General features: G+C 37.6%; 1 protein-coding gene across 15 annotated transcripts in view; it reads right to left on the reverse strand.

Annotated features, from left to right (window-relative positions):
* The window catches only part of PEX5L (peroxisomal biogenesis factor 5 like), a 244755-nt gene that overhangs the window by 187761 nt on the left and 33360 nt on the right, over positions 1-23634 (reverse strand). The window lies entirely within an intron of this gene.

The raw sequence follows: 23634 nt of genomic DNA on the forward strand, positions 1-23634 counted from the left end.
CAGGATAACGTGTCCAATCTCTGAAACCCCAAACACAGTATCTCCCATCTTTCCACACCTTTCTGAATCCTTTCTGACCTGCAGGAGACGTATCTTTGTTAGTTCTTCGTTAATGCTGATAACTTTTTTGATACTTTGCATTATATGGGTAACTTTCTTAAGAACAGTGAGCCTAACTGGTAATCTTTCCTCTCTACAGACTTCCACCATCTCTCCTTAACCCTACCTCCTGTTTCCTACCCCTTTGTTCTCTCCTCCACAAAGGTAAAACAGAAAGACGAGTTTGTTTACTTTAATTAAATAAACTTGCATTAAACTTGGAACATCTATAGAAAAATATAGGCCAGGTGTGGTGGCTTAAGCCTGTAATCCCAGCACTTTGGGAGGTTGAGGCAGGAGGATCACTTGAGGCCAGAAGTCCAAGACTAGCCTGTGCAACACAGCAAAACCTCGTCTCCATAAAAAATTAGTGGCCAGGTGTGGTGGCTCACACCTGTAATCCCAGCACTTTGGGAGGCTGAGGCAGGTGGATCACGAGGGTCAGGAGATCGAGACCACAGTGAAACCCCATCTCTACTAAAAATAAAAAATACAAGCCGGGCATGGTGGCGGGTGCCTGTAGTCCCAGCTACTCAGGAGGCTGAGGCAGGAAAATGGCGTGAACCCAGGAGGCAGAGCTTGCAGTGAGCCAAGATCACTTCACTGCACTCCAGCCTGGGTGACAGAGGGAGACTCCGTCTCAAAAAGAAAAAAAAAAAAATTAGCTGGACATGGTGACGTGTGCCTGTAGACCCAGCTACTCAGGAGGCTGACGGGGAGGATCGCTTGGGTGCAGGTGTTTGAGGCTGAAGTAAGCTATGAATGCACTATTGCACTCCAGCCTGGGTGACAGAGTGAGACCCTGTCTCTAAAATAAAGAAAAATTAAAAAAAGAAAAACAATATAATGGCCACAGATGTGGAATGTATCATATAGGAACATTTTGCAAGTAAGTAACACAACCATGAAATCTGACGGGCTAGAGATCTGAAAAATGAAGTAACTCCTGTTCATTGCAGGATATTAATTTCTTAAAAGTAAGGGTTTTAATTGAAAAATACTAGTTGTGTATGAATTGAATTAAAAGGATTCTTCATACTCATTAGGAATGGAATATATAAAGAACATTTTGAAAGGGAAAAGGAACACTTGATTTAGCTAATTGTACAAATTAGCCCTAATTGCAATTTTTGCCTAACTACAGATGTCAAAATAAATATAAAGGTTTGCATGTAAATAATTCAAATTTTTAAAAATCAATGCTGCTATGAATGATACATAGTAGACATGAATTTATTAAAGCACATGTCACATACACAATATAAAATATAGCTACAAGAAGAAAAGACCTTCTTACTGTTTTCTTCATGGTTGTCAGGACTCAGTTCCTATCCTCTTTTTTGCCTGTCTTCAGTCTTTTCTCTACCACCTTCCTTCCCACAGCTGCAAAATTGCTCAGATTTTCCCTGTCCTAAAAGGTGATTTCCTCATATCTGCTTTTCCTTGAAGACTTTGATCTAATCTCTGTTTTGAGTGTCAATGGGAAGGAGAAGAGTTGAAAAAGAAGAAAATGTGCTGAAAAGATACTTGCTGAGTTTGTGGTGTCTTTGGAAAGTTCATCCCAGTGGAAAGATCCAGTCACCCATTTGGATGTAGGTGTCTGTATCTGAGAAGAGAGATAAGGGTAGTGCGTAAAGATCACTAGGGATGATTGAAATTGCAGGAGTGGATAAGCTCACCAAAGAAGAAAACACAGAGAAGGAAGAGATGAGGACTAAGGCAAAAGGAAAGAACTCAGTAAATGATGAGGAAGAGGAGTGGTCACGGTGCAGGTGGCGAATTGGTAGAACATAGTCAAAGGAAACAGAGTTCTGATAGTGTCGGATGCTGATGAGAGGTTAAATAAGGATATGAACTACAAAGTTTCAATGTATTTGGCATTTTGGAAGTCATTAATGACTTCAGGAACAGAAGTGGTGAAGATGGAAGCCAGGTTAGAGTAAATTATTGAATACATTGGTGGTGAGGGTAGGAGGATAGTGAGAAAAGGCTTATCTTTCTTTAGGAAATCTTTCTTTTCTTTTTTTTTTTGGAGGGGGTGGTGTGTGGGGAAGGAGTCTTGCTCTGTCGCCCAGGCTGGAGTACAGTGGCATGATCTCGGCTCACTGCAACTTCCGCCTCCTGGGTTCAAGCGATTCTTCTGCCTCAGCCTCCCTAGTAGCTGGGATTACAGGCATGTGACACCACGCCTGGCTAATGTTTTGTATTTTTAGTAGAGATGGGGTTTAGCCATGTTGGCCAGGATGGTCTCAAACTCCTGACATCAGATGATCCACCCACCTCAGCCTCCCAAAGTGCTGGGATTACAGGTGTGAACCACCACAGCCAGCCAGGAAATCTTGAATGGAAATGGAAAGCAGGAGTAAGAATGATAGCTAAAAGACAGAAAGTATGTGGAAAGAATACTGGGAAATGTATAACTGTTTCCTCCTTCCCTTATGTAAAGATATTGATCATGTTTATAATTCAAGAAGAAGGAACTAGGAAAAAAAAAAAGTGAAAATATAGATACCAGAGAATGAATGGGGATAATTCATGAAGCAAGAAAGTAACAGCAACTATCCTTTGGAAAGAAACTGGTTCTCTTTTAAAATTTATTAATACAATTGTGTGCTGTAAATTTGTAAGAAAAAATATTGAAGGATATATACCAAATACTAAAAGTCTTTTTCTCTTGGAGATGAGGCTGTGCATGATCTATGCTTTTCTCTTTACACTTGGGAGTGCTTTTTGAAATAAGAATGAATTTTTTTATAATTAAAGAAAAGTAAACAAAATGTGATATCTTGAGAGATCCATAAAATTGCCACAGAAAATACTCATTTAAAGACTTCTTTGCAGTAAAAACGATGGGGCCAGGACTTTACCCTTCCTTTATGATGTTCCTGGGAATGAATTTTTACACATAGAGATACATGTTGCAGTTTTTGCTTGTGCCCCTTGCGGTAAGCGTGGTAAATGGTGAACTGAATGCTTTGTTTATTGCAGTTAATATGCCCCTTTCCCTTATAATACTAAGCTTGACTCTCCCTTAGAATACTAAGCTTCTCAGTTCTTTGACAATATTTTGGTTCCATGTCCTTTCTTCTTAAAAATATCCACAGTGCCAACACAGCCACAAACGCCTTGCTGTGGGAGCCAAAAAGGCAATGAAGAGAGAAAACAGGAAGTGAGGAAAAAGGATAAATTTTTCCCAAAAGGCCTGGAAGTAGAGCTTGAGAGTGTTCGCCTTTCAAGGACGTAAGCTCGAATATGACTTTTGAATAGAGAGTAATTGCCTTACCAATTAAAAGTGCAATTTTCAGATTTTTAATTTTTCTTAGGTATGGGTGAGATCAACTTTCTGAAGGGAAATTATTATTTTTACAGAGAATCATCTACAGAGGGGCTGGTTAAGTCTGGCATTTTTTAAAGAACAATTTTTGTCTTGTCTTTTTAAAAGACACGCATGGGCTTTTTTTCCCCTCTCTAACTGTGATCATGTTACGGTAAAAGAGAGTGGCCACAGAGTACCCTGTTTTAGTTTTGGGTCAAGCATGGGCAAACAAAACATATGGCAATCAGACTCAGTCCTGAATGTATGTTGTTGGGTGAGAAAAGAAATATAAGGACAAGTATGTTGCAGCATTTTAAACTGTGTTTTGCCATATGCATAAGCCCAGACATTTAGTAATTTTTTGGATTTTAAGGTTAAATCTAATTGGAAAATAGATATTGCAGTTACTAACTAGTTGGATAATAAGATGGCAGGGAATCACAATACTACAGCCTGGCAGTTCCCTCTTAATGCTGGTTTTTCTACCTTTAGGGTGGCTTTTGGTCTGTACATTAATAGCCTGAAGAGTTTATAAAGCATCTTGAAAATATTTTCCATTTTCCAAGATTTCAAAAAGTAAGAATGTTCCAACATAAATATCTATTAAGATTACACAATCTTACATCATTGTCCAGTGACATTTTCTTAAATATACAAATTCAACTTTAGGTATGTACATTTAATATATCTTTTCTAGTATTTTATCATGAAAGTTTCAAACACACTGCAAAGTTAAAATAATTTTTAGAGAGACCCTGTGTACTCAACTACCTAGAATCTACTAACTTTTATTATACTTGCTTTTCCCCCGAATTTTTCATCCACTTGATATATTTTTAAAGTATATACACTATCACATTTCTACGTATTCTTTCCTTCAAGTTTTATTTTATCTAATTTACTTTTAAAAACTCAGAAAAGCAAGACTATTGTTTCAAAAAGCTTCCAAGATCAGAGCACTAAAGTTTAGAAGTTGTTTTACTGGAAATCTTTGCCTTTATTTGGAAAGCAAATCAGTGAACTACATTCCCACCATTAAGTATTGTGTAGGTCCTATCACTAGGATCCGGAGGAACGATTTCTGATCAAAGGGTTGGGATTTTTATAGCTCTCAGTCAAAAGCTAGTGATCAAACAACTCAAATTTCTGGGATGAATCCATGGAATGATAGGCAATTCAAGATGATGTTAATTACCACGTCCTCAATTTTATGTCCTTTGATCATCAATTCTCCTGCATTTATGAAAAACAGCAAACAACCTCACTATACTCTGGGCTATATAGTACGTATTCACCTCTGGTACCTGCAACAAAAGTGGCAAGTGACTTATCAGAGGGCTTACATTTGCTTTAAGGGACAGTACTGGGCTGGCATATTGAGATCAAGTAGGCAGAAAACAAAAATTCAACTTGAAATTTCAATTATGTCAGATTCAGCAATGTTCCACACTACTTGGAGGACAATAAGTAAATTCATTTTAATCCTCCTTCACCCTCGAAACCAAATTCAAATTGAAAAAAACAAACAAACAAAGATAATGTTCTTTTAAACAGAAAATTGAGTCCAGTTTTTCTTTCAGCTGGCATGTTCTTGTCTCATTCCCTATACACTTGTCTCTAGAGCTATGAATGTCATCATAGGATGCAGTGACTAATATGTAAAAATTGTTTTCTGTGGGCGAAAGATAATGATGATTGAAAAATTAGATATTTTAATATAATAATCTCTTGGCATTATGCAGTCTGGGTGCTGTTTCCAAAACAAGATGAAACTAGCAAGCACTCCTTTTTGGTGGTTTTAACCCTGTCATTCCCCACACAACAGGACTGGAATGGTTGTTGGTGTAAGATGGTACAGAGTCTGAGAGAATTGACTTATTATCTTGGATCCCAGTGGCAAGGGAACACTTCTATCCTACAATAATCTCTCCCATCCCCAACAGGAAAAGGGTAAATTGTGTATTCTCTGCAGTCTGATAAAAATAACAAATAATCTATTTTAAGTAAAAATCTACTGCTTAATGTTCTGCTTCTGATCCCCGCTGACATTATTTTTTATTTTCGTATGCATTGACCCTATTAGATGGGGATGAAACCTTGTTACAGCAATCTCAAACACAGGTGTACTTATCATTGGCTTTTCCAGCGACTCCTCTTCCTTCTCACTGGCAGCCAGCACACCTGGCATCCCACACCTGCCATTGACTTCCTTTTAACAACTGATCTGGACGTCATGATTTTATGACCTTGCAAACTAAAATGTGATCTCTTTAATAAAGAAGAAAGAAAAAACCCAGCTGCTTCTATAGGCATTCTGTATCCTAACTATATTTTCCCTCAATGTTCATACCTTCTCTAGACCAGCATATTTTTTTGGACACTCTGACACATGCTTGAGGAAAATTTGCCTATGAAATTTTGTTTCTGACAAGAATCAATCCAACATTTGTGCTTCAGCCATAAAATTCATGCAGAAAGTTATTTATTTTTAAGCTATAGGTATGTGACTGAATGACTTATAATCAGCATTTCTATTATGGCTCAAATGACTTTTGAGGGTTATTATTATTATTTTTTAGATTTTATACGGATCTATACACAGTCATGACAGCTTAGGATAAATCTTTCCTGTTCCTCAGAGTGCAAACACTTCCTGGAGGTATAACTCATTCCTCTCACCCCTAGATTCTCTTCCATGGCCTTGATAACTGCAGGCATCCTAAGTTAACATCACAGTTCTTGTCATTTCTCGATCAGTTTCCTTATGGCTTCTTTTGCTCACCCTTTTTCTCCAATGGCTTATCTATTCACTATAACAACATTACAGATAAGACGTGACAATTTCTAGAGGGTAGGCATGCCTGAAGCTCCTATCCATATTCTTCATGAATAAAGAATTCTATACTCTTCTAAGCTACAAGATATGTAGGAACAAGAAAGATCTGGGGCCACAGACAGGTGGTTCATCCACTGGAAATGTGACAATCAGTTAAGAAATTAAAACAGCAGAGTTGGCCGGGAGCGGTGGGTCATACCTGTAATCCCAGCACTTTGGGAGGCCAAGGTGGGCAGATTGCCCGAGGTAAGGAGTTTGAGACCAGCCTGGCCAACATGGTGTCTCTACTAAAAATACAAAAATTAGCCAGGCCTAGTGGTGGGCACCTGTAATCGCAGCTACTCAGGAGACTGAGGCAGGATAACTGCTTGAACCCCAGAGGTGGAGGTTGCAGTGAGCCAAGATCGCACCACTGTACTCTAGCCTCGGCAACAGAGTGAGACTCTTTCTAAAAAAATTAAAACAGCAGAGTCTCAAGGATGTACAGCCACATCCAAATCATATTCACCACTTTATCACAAACACCAACTAATGCCTTGCTTGATATAAAAAATATTACTGCTGATGAGGAGGATGGGGTGGCTGGGACAGAGTTGCCCAGGGTTGTGGGGGTTGATGCCAGATGAGGCTGGAGAGGAAGGCCAAGTCTTGAAAATCACATGAAGGTGTTTGTTCTTTATGTTAAGAGCAACGTAGAGCCATTGCGGGGTTTTAAGCAAGAGAGTGACATTATCAGATATGGGCTGTAAGAAGCCCACTCTGGCTAAGGGGTGAGGAATGGATTGGAGGAAGGACGGCTGGAGTCAAGGAGAGAAGTTGAGAGCCATTGAAATGGTCAGTGCATGACAGCCTGGAGCCTGTTTAGACACTGGTTGACAGAGATAGCTGATCACACACCAATTTTATAATGACATGATTCATTCATCAGTTGGTATATTATGAGATTACTTTTTCAACACCAGCTTCTCTAGGTGACAAAAGCATCTATATTTTTCTGTAGTCAAGAATTAAATTAGCAGAGTATGAGCCTACAACAGACACATCCTAGACACTTAACTTAGTAATATGAAAAATTATTTTTAAAAATATTCAATGAAACAATGAGAGAAAGAGAGAAAAAAAACCTTTGGCTAACAGGAAAAAATGTTGTGCTTAGTGAAGGATACATATTTTTCCATTCTGTAAGCAGTATCTAAACTATTCTTGTTGTTTCTTGCTATTTGAAAAAAAAAAACCAAAAAACAAAAAACAAAGGGAGTCTGTTTAAAAAGATACAATGTGAAATTGTTCAATGCCTAAAGCGTCTAACAGGATTTATTGTGTTTTTTTAGACAGCAACAACGGGAACTGTTTGTGCAAATCTAAGAACTAACTGCCCAGGGAATATAAAATATTGAAAAGAAATATATTTACTTAAATGTATTTGAGGATATCATCAAACTTAATGTGTTTGTAAAAGAATTGAGATGACATATTTAAAGTGTGTTTAAAAAACTAGTTGATTCCCTTGCATTTCACTTGTTTTTAATGTATCAGAGGATAAAACCTTATAATGGGGAAAGATTGGCAAGGTAAGGTAGAGTAAGGAATACCTGATCATGTTTATCCTCTTAACTCAAATTTTGTAATCCTCTTACTCAGTGTTATCCTCTTACTCAAAATTTGATTCTTGCTTCTTAGTGAGACACTTTTGTTCTTGATATTTAAAAATAATGTGTTACATGCAAAATATTGAAGTATATTCAGTTACATGTAAGCACACCTCAGAGTTACAGAATTGACTTATTTCTACAAGATCACAGTATCCCAGTGAATATAGATGACTACTGACCACCTTCTTCCATCTGCACTTTTAATCTTTGCATCTTTCTTATCTTTCTTTTATAGAAATCAAATCCCAAATCCTAGGTGCTTCAATTAGGGAAGTTGCCACAAAATTTTAGAGAGACAATGGGAAAGATTTCTTGAACAATGCAGACCAGAAAAATTTCAGTGATGAGGAGCATGAAGCTAGTATTAACTTGAGAGCACTGTAAGGGTTCCTTTGATGACTCTTCTTGCAATCTCTGATTAATATCCCACAGTGAAAAATGTATTGATAATATACTGAGAGACAGAAGAATGAATGACACTTAAGGATTAGAAGTGCATCTTTAGAAGTAGATACAGGGTTTAACAAAAAGTCTTTTACAAACTGCATTTTTATAAAATTGTCCTGGGTAGGTGAGTGTGGGGATTTTAAGGAGAGATGAAGCAAGGCTTTAGTAAGGAACAGCTACATTGCTGTGGATGGTACCATGTCCCAAATGGCCTTTTTAAATAATCAAAGTATCATTTTTCTTTTTATAAAAAACACTAAAAATCTTAATCACGTATACAAGTGTACCTATCACATTGTATGTATTTAGTAAATTTTTTTGAATAAAAGCATTTGCTTTATAACAAAAAGGAAAATATTTTCACTACTCTTAATCCCCCTTACTGTTTCTTGCTGATGCTATTACAAAAAGTTGTATAACTACTTTCAATCTATATTTATACATAGATACATGTATGCATGCATAAATATACATATTTATATGTAAATATTCTAATGTGTACATATGGATTTAATGACATGAACATGACTATAGTATAAATACTACTTTTTAATAAAAATATATTGTGACTACCTTTTCACGTTAATACACATATTCATATCCACCTTACACATCCAAATCTACTTTAAATGAACAATTTTTATTAAGAAAATTCAGGAAATCCTAGAAACCATCAGAATAAAGAATCTACTTAACACTTAAGAGATAATAGCACCTAAGTATTGTCTGCAGAACCCTGATGGTTCTTCAGAAACTTTGAAGGGAACTGTGAAGTGAAAACTATTTTCTTAATAGTACTAAGAAAGTATTTGTCATTTTCATTGTGTTGAAATTTGCACTGGTGGTATAAAAGCAATCTTGTTAGCACCTTGGCATGAATCAAGAGGGTGGCACCAAATGATACTAGCTGGGAAATAAATTAGCCACTTAAAAAAAAAACCCACCATTTTTACTTAAAAGTATGACAAGCTACAATTACTCAAACTTGGGACCCTGGCTTTTATTTTTCCTGAAAATGAATGAAAACAGTCATTAATTTCAAAGAAAAAAATCAATAGTGTTTGTTGCCAAAATTAAATATATGAATGAAAATTAGAGATTTAGAAACTTGAATCAGCCACTGTGAGCTCAATAGCTTCTCAATAAAGATGTTTCTGATGAGATCAGTAGTGACATTCATGAAGTGTTTTTTGATATCGTATAATGAAGTATGGCAACATTGGAAGATATGAACCAATGAACCAATACCTCAGTGAACCAATATTTTTCAAATGACCAACACTAGAATGTTACCAAAATCATACATGAGTTAAAGATCCATTCAAAGTGTAAGAGAGACCAATAGATGTTAACATAAAAAGTACTAGATTTATTAATATGGCTTCAGATTTCACAGTGCTACTAAACCTCAAGAAATTACATTTCTGAAGTTTTGGTGTAGTATGAAAGAATATCCACAGTTATTTAAAAAGGCTTTTAAAATATTATTTCTTTTCTCAACTACATATTTGTGTAAATTTTTTTATTTCTATATTTCAATGGGAAAAGCTACTGCAAAAGATTAAATGCAGAAGCAGATATGATAGTCTAATTTTCTTCTATTAAGAATTTTATTAAAGAGATTTGCAAAAATATAAAACAATGTCATACATCTCACTGAAATTTTTTTTTTGAAAATGAAGTTTTTAAAAAAATTGTGTGTGTGTATGTACATGTATAGAGTTTGTTACTGCTATTTTTCAATGATTGTATAAGTAAATAGTTAAAACTTTTCTTAATTTTTTTATAATCCAGTAAGCACGAACAGATATAATCCACATAAACAAAAGATCTTTGGGGTATTCAATCATTTTCAGAAGGATATAGAGGCATGGAGACAAATGTTTGAACCACTGCTATTCTAGAAATAATGTAAACTTTTTCTGAGTTGGTAGAACAATTTGCCTTTGGAAAATTAATTTTTCTTTTACCTTTCTCTAATAATTATAAAGTCAATTTGTCTTTTTTAGATTCTCATGGAAAATTCCATAATAGACTATGCTAAAAATTATCTCATTAGCCTTATGATAAATAGCTCTCTATGTTGCTTAGTATATATCTGAATTAATATTAATGATAATAGCTTACAAATACTTATATTTGAGTTATATCCTTTAATTTTCACAGGCGATTCCAGGAATGTAGGTTATTTTTCTCCCCATTTATACTGAGGAAATGAATTTTAAGAGAGGAAAAGTGCTTTGTCTATCTATAAAGTGCTTGAGCACAAAATCAAATGCAGGTCTGCTAACCTTGTGTTCCTGTGCTCTTTTTTTTTTATCTTTGGATGGAAAAAATAGCTTTTTGGTTATTATCAATGTAGACTATGCACTCCTGCTCTTGTACAATTAAAGCAAGGGCTGAGTATTGAGACACCTTTTGGGTTTGGGCACAGCTCCTGACTTTTCTCCTAGCCCATTTCCTCTTATAAGGATTACAGGAAATAATATATTCCAAGGCCTCTAGAATAGTGCTTAATATATAATAATGTCTGTTATCATTATTTTTCATGATTAGCATAACAACATAACTCTGTACACGGCCAGTGTAGCTTTGGCTTCATCCAATTCAAGCACGAAAGGTCATCTCAGTCACTAAGACAGAAATAGAAGAATGGTATATGCAAAAGCTTCAGAGCAATTCCAGGTCTGAACAATAACCAAAATGCAGCCTTTTCCAGGCTGGAAGCCAAAGCTCATTCTATATATGCTGTTGATCTACACCCCAGCTCTGTGTTCAAATGTAGAGGTGACCAGATAGGTCAAAAGGTCACTCTTCTGCTTGCCAGGACTGGTTCAAACTAGCTTTGAGTAACTGCTGGATACCACCACCTTTAATCACTTCTTCCCTGTCCTGATCTGAGGCTGCTGGAGCCGTATAAAAACTCTTGAGAATCCAGGCAAAGCCAGCCCACCTTAGCTTAAAACCCCCTTTTCCACTTATTTTCCTAGTTTGGATCCTGTTGGCTTCACACCTGAAGCCTCTCTCCACCCAGTATCTTCAGAATAATATGCCATTTGAATGGTCCAGATGGATCTTGATTAATACCTCTCTGGGGGCCTTTCTGCTTCCCCTCAGTCCCATTTTGGTTGCACATGAGGAAACTGCTTCTGACCCAGTCTTCCAGTCCACTCTTGTGGAGGCAGCACTAGGGCTAAGGAGGTTCACAGAGTGAAAGCAGTGAGTTAGGCTTCCTGGTGGCCCATGCAGAGCCCTTCAACTGCTTAGCATTAAGGGGCTGTGCTGGTAAGATTTGGCTGGATGTGGATGTTTCTGCAGGACGTAGTTGGCTAGCGGAGGAATATTAACGGTATTGATCTGGCTCTCTTTGCACATTGATCCCAACATAGTGTATGTACATATTGATACCTAGTAAGATAATAATGATAATAATAACTAACTTTGATAGGAACAATGTCATGTGATTTTTTTTTTTTTTTTTTTTTTTTTTTTTTTTTTTTTTTGAGACGGAGTCTCATTCTGTCGCCCAGGCTGGAGTGCAGTGGCCAGATCTCAGCTCACTGCAAGCTCCGCCTCCTGGGTTTACGCCATTCTCCTGCTTCAGTCTCCCGAGTAGCTGGGACTACAGGCTCCCGCCACCTCGCCCGGCTAGTTTTTCGTATTTTTTTTTTTTTTTTTTTGAGACGGAGTCTCACGCTGTTGCCCAGGCTGGAGTGCAGTGGCGCGATCTCGGCTCACTGCAAGCTCCGCCTCCCGGGTTCCCGCCATTCTCCTGCCTCAGCCTCCTGAGTAGCTGGGACTACAGGCGCCCGCCACCGCGCCCGGCTAATTTTTTGTATTTTTAGTTTTAAGTAGAGACGGGGTTTCACCGTCTTAGCCAGGATGGCCTCGATCTCCTGACCTCGTGATCCGCCCGTCTCGGCCTCCCAAAGTGCTGGGATTACAGGCTTGAGCCACCGCGCCCGGCCGATTTTTTTTTTTTTAAAATATATATACAACTTTATGTTTATGCAATAATAATAAAATGAGAATGATTCACTAAACATTGTGATTTGTTATAGTAAATTTACCTTGGGGAGGATGTTTTGCTATGTGCTAGAATTAAAAATTTGCATATTTTATCACATTTAACTCTCAGAATAATTCCTTGAGTTTGTTTGCATTTTCCTTGGTTTCCAAATGAGGAAATGGAAAGTCCTAAACATTTAGTAATTTTTTTTCAGGATCATATCAAAGGTCACACAACCTATAAATGGCAGAGCAAAATTAGAACTTAAGATTTTCTGATACTAAAGGTTAGATTCTTTTCAGTTCAGTCTCCTGCCCCCAGCATATTTCCATTTCATTGAAAGTTAGATAACGTAATGCAAAAATACATATTTGATTAAATAAAAAGAAAAAATATCAAAAGGTCAACAGCTCTTTATTACTTTTTTAGACAAACTTTCAACTCAAGAACTTGAGACATATAATGGAATAAGTAAGAGTTCAGTCTCTGAGGTCATGTTGCTTGGTTCAAAGCCAGCTCCGATATGTACTAGTTGTATGGTTTTGAGCAAATTGTTTACCTCTCTGTGCCTAAGTTTCCTCATTTGGGAATAATTACAAAACCCAGCTCTTTGAGTTGTTAAGAAAAAAAATTAACTAATACATGTAAACTGCTTAGAACAGTGCTTGACATATTTAATAGCACTCATTAAATATTATTAGCTGATATATTTTCCTCCCTCCCTCCCTTCATTTCCCTCCCTCCCTCCCATTCTCCCTCCCTTCCTCCTTCCTTCCTCATTTCCTTCCTTCCTCCTTCCTTCCTCCCTTCCTCCTTCCCTCCCACCCTCTCTCCCTCTCCCCATTTAACAGGTTGAATTAACAATGTGTAAACACTAAACAATCTTTCTAGCAAGTTAGAAAAACTCACCAAAGATGGCTCAGAAAATCAATATTGAAGTTTTGGAGGTGCTGGGATTTAAAAATAGAACCTGGTGAGAAGCAATCTTTCTGTGTCAACTCTTAGAATTCTTTATTGAGAAAACCGAGAAGAGCTTTATTTTAAGCAGACTCTGAATGGCTTAGCTGCAGTTCATGGATACATCAGAACATTCCCTTGATGGTTCACTTTCTTGTGAACTTAAAATCAAGCAACATGAAGAGTTCTAGTTCTGGTCTGACCAATCCTCCTACCCCCAACCTTACAAAAAGCCAACTGAACCAAACTCAGGTGCTGCTTAGTAACTGGAGCAGAACCCCAGCAGTGAACCTTCACTGCCAACCCTTTTGAAGTCCACCTCTTTGTTGAATCTTCTTTTAACACAGACTGGATTTTTTATAGTATGTTTCAGGGATGATGCAAAATATTAAGGATACAGAAAAAGAATGACTGCAGATGGTGGATTTGGAAAGTGGGTAGAGAAGAACTTTGGTCTGTGTCAAATCTGGGTTCTAGCCTTGTTTTGATCCCTTTTTTCTTATAGGGCTTGCCATTTCAACTCTTTTGAGCTCAGTTTTCCCCATATTCAAAGGCTTGTACCTTTGAGGTACCTGAAGACCAGATGATCTTTCATTGTTAATCCTATGATTTCATTTTTTAGCAATTGGGAAGTCAGTTCATTAGTAATTTTATAGTGATTAAGAAAGAGGGCTGGGCATGGTGGCTCATGCCTGTAATCCCAGCACTTTAGGAGACCTAGACGGGTGGATCACCTGAGGTCAGGAGTTTGTGACCAGCCTGGCCAACATGATAAAACCCATCTCTACTAAAAATACAAAAAAATTAGCTGGGCATGGTCATGGGTGCCTGTAAGCCCAGTTACTCGGGAGGCTGAGGCAGGAGAATAGCTTGAACCTTGGGAGGCAGAGGTTGCAGTGAACCAAGATCACGCCACTGCACTCCAGCCTGGGCGACACAGTGAAACTTCGCCTCAAATAAATAAATAAATAAATAAATAAATAAATAAATAAATTCATAAAATTGAAAAAAAAAAAAGAAAGAAAGAGGTCCATTATTAATCAAAGCAAGAAACTAACCCTGATAAAAATATACCATTAACTCAAATAGTCAGGAGGATTTAGTGTCTTCTACCAGTTGTTATGTACACTTCCCCCACATCTGTTAAACTTAATATTTCATAACAACCAACTGAAATGGCAGCAACAAACCCAAGTCTCCATTCTAATATAACAAATAAAAGTAGTTGAAATTGGATGTGTAAATATGTTTCTCAAGAAGGAACTTGCTGGTGCTCAGTTGTCTGTAAGTGTCTATGTAAACACCTGCTTTAGAAAAACTAAGCAGACAACAAGATGCAGAATTCCCTGAAGATACATTTGTGGAGACACTAATGTAGTTAGGAGCTAAATCATAGGTAACAACCCTGAAAGAAGGTAGCAGCACAAAGAATGGAATTGCCAGGTTTTGGCAAGTTGGTGATTGTAAAGAAATAAACTTGGATATATAGTCAAGTGATAGTTTTGGAGATTATTTTCTGAAAAATCAGTAAAATGCCATTATCAAGATAAAACTTCAAAATGCAAGTATACATATTGTCTCACAAACAATGGGGGATGGACTTGGAATGCTGATTCTAGCGTTGGTCTTGGAATTGACTGATGTCATTAGCAATATCTTGCATAGGACTTCAAGGAAACAGAAATCAGTGGGAGGGATAATTCTGAGGCCATGGAACAGAGCTAAGTTGTCTGGTTCTACGCCCTATAGGCAGACAGCGACCAAGGTCTGGCATCTTATATGTATTCTTCAGCATATCTAGTAAAATTTAGACGCTTCATAGAATTAAGACATATCACCATGATCTAGGAGAGCATGATAATAGTTTAAAATGAGACTGTCTCTACTAATCATTGACTGTTTTGAACAGAGTTCCTATATTTAGGTATAACTTTTTCAGAAATGCTGATCATGCTTAGTTTATGTATTCAACCTTCTACTTAAAAACCTCTCATGACATATTTAATAGATAGGGGATTTCCTCTTTTATTTTTAGTAGAAAAATAAAAACAGAAATGTCAGATAACTAGCATATGAAATTTATCCATTTATAAATTATATTTGTACCATACTAGCTATGTTATGAGATGCCTAAAAGTATTATTTTCCTTAATGACATACTTGACATATTTATATCTAGTATTTGTAATGATATAAAGCAATATTTATTTCCCATAAACTTTGCCTTATGCACTTAGAGTATCAAAATGATTGATTGAGAATAGTGGCTTATCCAGTCAACTTTGACACAATTATTCCATGAATATTGTTTATCAAAAGAATAGTCACCTAAAAGAATTACATTAAAAATCAAGTTTGGCTGTTTCCACAGCATATATCAATTCAAATGTAAAATGTGATTTGTGTATCAATATAGAGGTGCCCTGAAGTTAAGAATATGTTATTTTATACCATAAAATCACATTTAGGTTTTGCCACTTTCTGATAAACTCCTTATCACATGTTTCCCAACATTCACATGGAGGGCACTTATTAAATTATAGCATTAAATATTGCATAGTTGAACTGAAATTACATATAGGTACAGATGATAGTGCTTACTTGATAAAAGTCAGTACATCTTTATTTCGGTGCTGCCATGGCCAGTCAGTACCATTGGATCTTGTGCCAGTTACGTAATACATTTGAACCTTCATTTCCTCATATGTAAGATGAACGGATCAGATGAGATTATTTCTAGGGTCTTTCAGCCCCACTATTCTATGCATCTATGCTTATAAAAACATGTTTCTTTGGTCGCATTTAGAAATTTCACATCGGTACTTTAATCATTTGCACTAGAGAAAAGATCTTGGCCCATGTCTTTCTTACATATTTCCCCCATATTTTAAAGTAACACTAAATTCCTTTCATTTGTTTCCATTTCTCATCATGGTATGTCATTCTGATATCTTTTTTTTTCTTTCCGTGATAGGGTCTTACTCTGTTGCCCAGGCCAGAGTACAGTGACATGATCAAGGTTCACTGTAGCCTCTACCTCCCAGGTTTACGTGATCCTTCTGCCTCAGCCTCCCAACTAGCTGAGACTACAAGTGCATGGCACCACACTAAGCTATTTTATTAAAAAAATATTTTGTAGAGATAAGGTCTCTCTAGGGTTTCCCAGGCTGGTCTTGAACTCCTGGCGTCAGGTGATCCTCCCACCTCAGCCTCCCAAAGTGCTGGAGTTGCAGACATGAACCACTGCCCCCAGCCCATTCTGATATCTTTACTGTTGGTTGTTAGTACCAATAATTTCTTGAGTGCTTACCTTGTCTCAGGAACATTGTTCAGCATTTTACTTACATTATTTTGTTTAATTTTCACAGACTCCTGAGGTAAGTACTCTTATTACTCTTATTTTATTGATGAGGAAACTGAAATGTAAATGTGCTGGGTATATTTCCATTAGCTCACTTGGCTAGTCAGCTGTGAAGCTATAATTAAAACCTGTTTATATAATTCCTATCCCAATGTATAAACAACCCTATAATACTCCCAGTGGATACAGGATGTGTAGCCCATGATCCCTGAAAAATCTGGGGACATGCCTAACACTTAGGAACCTGCTTGCATTCTACATGTATTCCTGAGTGTAGCTGAAAATTCTGGAGACTCCTGGCAGCCTGCTTCCTCACCTCCACTGAGATAGCACCAAACCGACTTACTGTCTTTAACCTGACTTGGAGCTCTTGGATGCTTCCCCATCTGACCTCTGGTATCTATTGATTGTATAGCACTGGGGCAGGCCACAAATCATTTCAACTATGTGCTTATTGCATCCTGGATGCACTGTCACTCCAGCTCATCAGGTTTTACAAAAAAAGTCGCAAGGCCAAGGTGACTATATCCACTGCAGACTCATGCTGTTTTATAATAGCTGGATCCTCACAGCTGCTGGGCAATTTCTTATCATCACTGCTACAAAGACTGACCCCTTTTGCCAACCAGAGCTCTTTCTTTTTCAGGATGACCTGGCTGCTTTCCTGAGATGCCCAAGGTCTCAGCATCCTTTTTTTCTCCTTTACTCATCTTTGGGTCTTTACCCTCTGGTTCTTTCTTTTTGTCTATTTTTTAGGGGAAACCATTGTCTGGTAGGATGAAGCTCTTTACCTGTGGTCCAGATCTCATTGCCCTCACATTGATTTTGCCACTTTGCTTCACCAGCTAGCTATTCATTCACCTGCATCTTCCATCTCTGACTCTCCCTCAGTTCTTTCCCTCCGTGTACAAACAGGCATAGCTCTTCTTCTGTCGAAATAATTTCCAAGACTATACCATCCATTCTCTTTCTCCCTGTCTCTCTTTTCTCTTTAGAAGACATGATGTTTCTTTTCTGTCAACTTTTCAAGAAGATAAATCATAGGTAGACATAACAAAGTATATTTTCTTGGCTTTAATTCTTTATTTGATACAAAAAATAAAATCTAGGCTCATTCCTAGTTCCTAGATATTTAATTCCCATGGCGCTTATTTATAAAAGTAGCATATTAGACATTTGTTTTTGTTCTTAAAACATAGAAGGAGGCCGGGCGCGGTGGCTCAAGCCTGTAATCCCAGCACTTTGGGAGGCCGAGACGGGTGGATCACAAGGTCAGGAGATCGAGACCATCCTGGCTAACACGGTGAAACCTCGTCTCTACTAAAAAAATACGAAAAACTAGCCGGGCGAGGTGGCGGGAGCCTGTAGTCCCAGCTACTCGGGAGGCTGAGGCAGGAGGATGGCGTGAACCCGGGAGGCGGAGCTTGCAGTGAGCCCAGATCTGGCCACTGCACTCCAGCCTGGGTGACAGAGCAAGACTCCGTCTCAAAATAAATAAATAAATAAAAAAAAATAAAAATAAAAAAAACATAGAAGGAGATAAAACTGTTGTTATCTCCTGAGCCCTACTTATGTGCGAGGGTCTGTGAGTCACAGGCATGAATCAGACCCCAGAGAACAAATAGCCTAATCATCAAAATGAAGACAGAGTGGAGACATAGAAAGCAGATACACCCTGTTGTGACACCATATGCAGTATATTCTTCCCAGCCTCATAGAAGTGTCCAAATTGTTAGATTGTTTAAGATTTAGTCATGCCATGTACATTATTTAATTTTGAAAGCCAAAAGGAATCTTAAGAATATTTAGTCCGACTTTCATTCCCCCATGTTACAGATGAGAGAAAAAAGGAGGCTCAAGAAAGGTTGAATGATTTACTTTATGTCACACAACTTATTAATGACAGAGTTGGTGCTAATCTAATCTACAGTGCTCTTTTTATTTTATCAGGACTAAAAAATCTCTCCAAAGCTTCATTTTAGTGGTTAGCATAATTATGATGCATGGTGGGTGCTCACAAATGTTTGTAAAGCAGATGAAAAAAATCAATCACTGTGTGTTTTTTAAACAGATTTTATGCCAGAGCTGGAGTAGGTAAAACAGAGATGCGGTGGAAATGTAACAAATGGCTCCCACTCAGAAAAAAGTACTGCGTGTAGCATGTAAGTCCTCAATAATTATTTGTGGAATAAGTAAAATTTCCAGAAATGGAGCAATTAAAGAACAAGTATTAAACTATGTGGAGCAGTGCACACGAATTTCAAGATGGTTAAGAAGCCTGTGAGATAAAATCATAATACAAGGAGACTTCAGAGGGAATTCATAAGACTTTATGAAGAAGACTTCATACAGTATTTGATGTTTGACCTGGTTCTTTGTACGTATGTATGTGCCTATGTATGCATGCGTGTATGTACACATGTATGTATTTTTCCTTGCAGAATGCACAATCTATAACCTAGTTTTTAGGTGATGAAAAATAAGATTTAGTTAAAAGATTGTATAATCACATTTACTGGGTGTGGATAACACTTAAAAAAATAACTTTCCCCGTTATTACAAGAGTAACATGTTCACTATAGAAAAGATAGATAAGAAAAAGAAAGAAAGAAAGAAAAATTAATATAACCACCAGCAACAGCTCACTGTTCACATTTTGGTATATGCTCTTTCAGAGTTTATATAATTATTTGTTTCTTTAATTTCCATTTCTCTGATTACTAGTCAATTTGAGCATGTAATTCATAAGTTTTTCATCAATTTGCCCAAGTTCTTTGGCAAAATGCCTACTCTTATTTTTGCCTGTTTTCCTACTGAGTTTTTGATAGATATAGAAATGATTTTCTTAAAAAGGGATCATAGTGTATATAACTGTCCCTTGGTATCCATGGAAAATTGGTTCCAGGACTCCCCATAGATACCAAAATCTGAGGAGGCCCAAGTACCTATACAAAATGCTGTAGTATTTGCATATAACATTTGCACAACCTTCCATATACTTTATTTTATTTTATTTTAGTTTTATTTTTTGAGATGGGGTCTCACTCTATCACCCAGGCTGGAGTGCAGTGGCACGATCTCAGCTCACTGCAGCCTCTGCCTCCCATGTTCAAGTGATTCTCCTGCCTCAGACTCCCAAGTAGCTGGGTTTACAGGCATGCACCACCACACCCAGCTAATTTTTTTGTATTTTTAGTAGAGATGGGGTTTCACAATGTTGACCAGGCTAGTCTCTAACTCCTGAGCTCAAGTGATCTGTCCGCCTCGACCTCCCAAAGTGCTGGGATTACAGGCATAAGCCACCGCACCCGGCTCTCTCGTATACTTTAAATTATCTCTAGATTACTTATATCTAATAATAGTTATTCCCTAAATAATACAGAAAGACAGGAAAATAAGTCTGTACACGTTCAATGCACACACGCTTTTTTTTCAAATATTTTCAACCTGCAGTTACTTAAGTCTACAGATGCAGAACCCATGGATACCAAGGGCTGACTATATATATATCATTTTATGATTGCTTTTAAAATTTAGTATATTACAAGCCTTCTTCCTCTAAATATGTGTACTTCCACAATGTCACTTTCAATGTCTGTGTAGTGCTACATAGTTTATCTCTAATGGTGGACATTCAGGTTTTTAGGTCAGTTTGCTGTTGTCCAGCTTGCCAACTGCCACACAAGCAAAGCTATCACAAGCCGAGCCATTCCAGACCAGTAGAATCACCTAGCCATCCCAAAGATAAATGGGAAATAACAAATGTTTGAGGTTTGAGATGCTGCAGTTTTGGAAGGTGTGTTACACATTAAAAGTTAATGAATGTGAATTCTGACCTTCAGATTAACCTTTGCCAGCTTCTAGTGTATGATGTCTTCTGGTGTGCGAATCCACTCACTCATATCTTCCAGTGAAGTGCTCCAAATATTTTTCCATGACCTCTTTGTTACCCCTCCATTTTTATCCATCTCTTCCTCCTGGGCTGTCTTTTATCCCTCAACCCCTCAGAAACACCCCTTATCCCAGAGAAAAGTATTTAGGGCACACTTGACACCCCTGGATAGGGCGAGAGGGACTGGGCAAGTGAAGGGAGTCATCATCCACTGGCTGGAAAAACCATGTACATAAAGATAATGGTTAATACTGAGTGTCAACTTGACTGGATTGAAGGATGCAAAGTATTGATCTTGGGTGTGTCTGTAAGGGTGTTGCCAAAGGAGATTAACATATGAGTCAGTGGGCTGGGAAAGGCAGACCCACTTTTTATCTGGGTGGGCATCATCTAATCAGCTGCCAGCGTGGCTAGAATATAAGCAGGCAGAAAAATGTGAAAAGACTATCCTGGCTTAGCCCCTAGCCTATGTCTTTCTCCTGTGCTGGATGCTTCCTGCCCTCAAACATCGGACTCTAAGTTCTTCTGTTTTGGGACTCGGACTGGCTCTCCTTGCTCCTCAGCTTCCAGATGGCCTATCGTGAAATCTTTTGATTGTGTGAGTTAATACTTAATAAACTCCCCCTACATATATATGTAGTTATATATATAGTGTGTATATATATATATAGTGTGTGTGTGTGTGTGTGTGTGTGTGTGTATATATAGTTCTCTCCCTCTAGGGAACCCTGACAGATACAGATTTTGGTAACAGTAGTGGTTCTAGAGGAACAGAATATTAAGGATGGAGTTCTTTGGTTGGTTTTCGGGTTTCTGGAGTTGGCTGCTTAATATGGTTAGACCCTAACATGCCAAGGACTCTACTTCTAATAATATGGAGAACACTGATAATCTTTAGTGTGAACTGTTTAGAGAGTTATGCAAAATAAAGGCATTTGACACTCCTGATTCATTGCTTGTGAGAGGCAAGGAGTTTAGTGACTCCATACATAATACCTCTGACCATTTGTGGAGCACCAAGGAACGTGATGAAGCTGGTTGGTTGCTCCTTAGTTCAGCAGACAAAGTGATGAAAGAAACTGATGAACTCAGGGATTCTAACTCCCGGCTTCAGAAGCAAATAAGACTCATATCTGCTAAGATTGCCCCGACTGAGAGTCTTATCTCCTGTAGAGAATGAGTTGAAATTGTGAAAAAACAGACACAAGCTCTTATCAAGCAGGTGCCTGACCTGCAACGAAAGGTGAATGCAGAGCCTTGCCAGGTGTCTACTGTTAAAGTGAGGGCATTGATTGGAAAAGAATGGGATCCTGCAACTTGGAATGGGGATGTGTGAGAGGAACAGGATGAAGCTGGGGACACTGAGTGTGTAAACTCTGATGAACCTTTTTTGCCAGAAGAAACAGCTTCCCCATCCCCAGTAAAGTGGCAACATCTCCTTTCTGACCCACGCTGCCATCAGCCTTTCCACCTTTGTCTGAGGAGATAAACCCTGTGCTGCCTGAGGGAAGAGTGATGCTCTCCCTTGAGGTAGTTGCCAGGCAAGATAATGTTGATTCTCCTCAGGAGCCACTGCCAACACCCCCGTTAGCTTCTAGACCTATAACAAGACTAACGTCCCAGCAGGGCCGTAGAGGTGAGGTTGAGAGTGTGACCCATGAGGAGGTGTGCTACACTCAAAAATAACTGCTTGAGTTTTCTAATGTATGTATACAGAAATCTGGAGAACAGGCATAGGAATGGATATTAAGGGTGTGGGATAATGGGGGAAGGAACATAGAGTTGAATCAGGCTAAATTTATTGATTTGGGCCCACTAAGTAGGGACTTATTGCATATTTTATGCATATGTTTTACACATATATGCAACTTGACATAAATGCTTTACTGGGGTAATATCATATGTTCTTTTTTTAATAGTTTAGTCTTTTCTTTTTTGCTTACCTACCCTTCCTGCTTCCCAGTACATTTACATCATCAAATACACACTTATCCATCCATGAATAATCAACAAGATGTTTATTTTATCTATATTATCCATAGTCATAGCCAATCACACATATTTGTAGGTAAATATATTTAACCATATACATATAGACATTAGCTGGGGTTGTCATTAGTTTACAAGTAGTATGATATTGCATTTACTGCTTTGTACCTTGTGTTTCATCTCTCAACTATACCTCGTGAACAACCACCTGAATCCATCTTCATAGCTCTATTTCATTCTTTTTAATGCCTGCAGGTTATCCTAGGTATGAACGTACCATGAACTTTTCAACTTTTTAAAAAATAAGAGCATTCCTTTGGTTTCCTTTTTCTCCTAATTCTGAACAACGCTGCATTTAGTATCTTCCTGCATATTTCCTTAAGTTCTGGTTGCTTTAGTGCCATGTGATAGATTCCTAAGGATTAGATTGCTGATTAGAAGAGTGGACTTTTTATTTAAAAATTGTTTTCCGATGTTGCCAGGTTACAAGCTTGCTGAATGCCACACCAGTCTTTCTGAGTTATACCTTTTCTCCTATTCTTGACAGAGATAGGTATTATTACCTTAAAAATATTTTTAAGTCTGATGAGTGTAAAGTGATACCTTTCATTGCATTTCCCTAACTATCAGTTGGATCATCTTGTTATATGTTTGTTGATCATTTGAAGGTTCTCTCCTAGAAAATTCCCATTTGTGTATTATCCCCAGTTGTAAATTGTGTTTTGGGTCTATTTACGGGCAATTTGTGAGAACTTTTTGTATAGTATATCCATTTACCCTTTGTCAAATGTGTTGTAAATATTTGTCCAAACTGGTATTTTTCTATCAATATAATCCTTATGGGGGGCATATTCTTAATTTTTCCACCAAGAAATATATTTTCTTCAGTTTTAACTATAACTAGAAATTCAGCTGCCCTAGAATTGTGTGAAGACTACCTAACAAATAATATTTTACAAGAGAAGACTGAGATAATGGAAAATATAATAAACCTCTTCCTTAAAGTTAGGAAGTATAGTAAATAATCTTGCTTCATCGGGAAACAATTGCAATAATACAAATTGTCCCATAAAGAT

Source organism: Macaca fascicularis, chromosome 2 (assembly GCF_037993035.2).
Source record: "Macaca fascicularis isolate 582-1 chromosome 2, T2T-MFA8v1.1".
In the NCBI taxonomy this organism is placed as follows: Eukaryota; Metazoa; Chordata; class Mammalia; order Primates; family Cercopithecidae; genus Macaca; species Macaca fascicularis.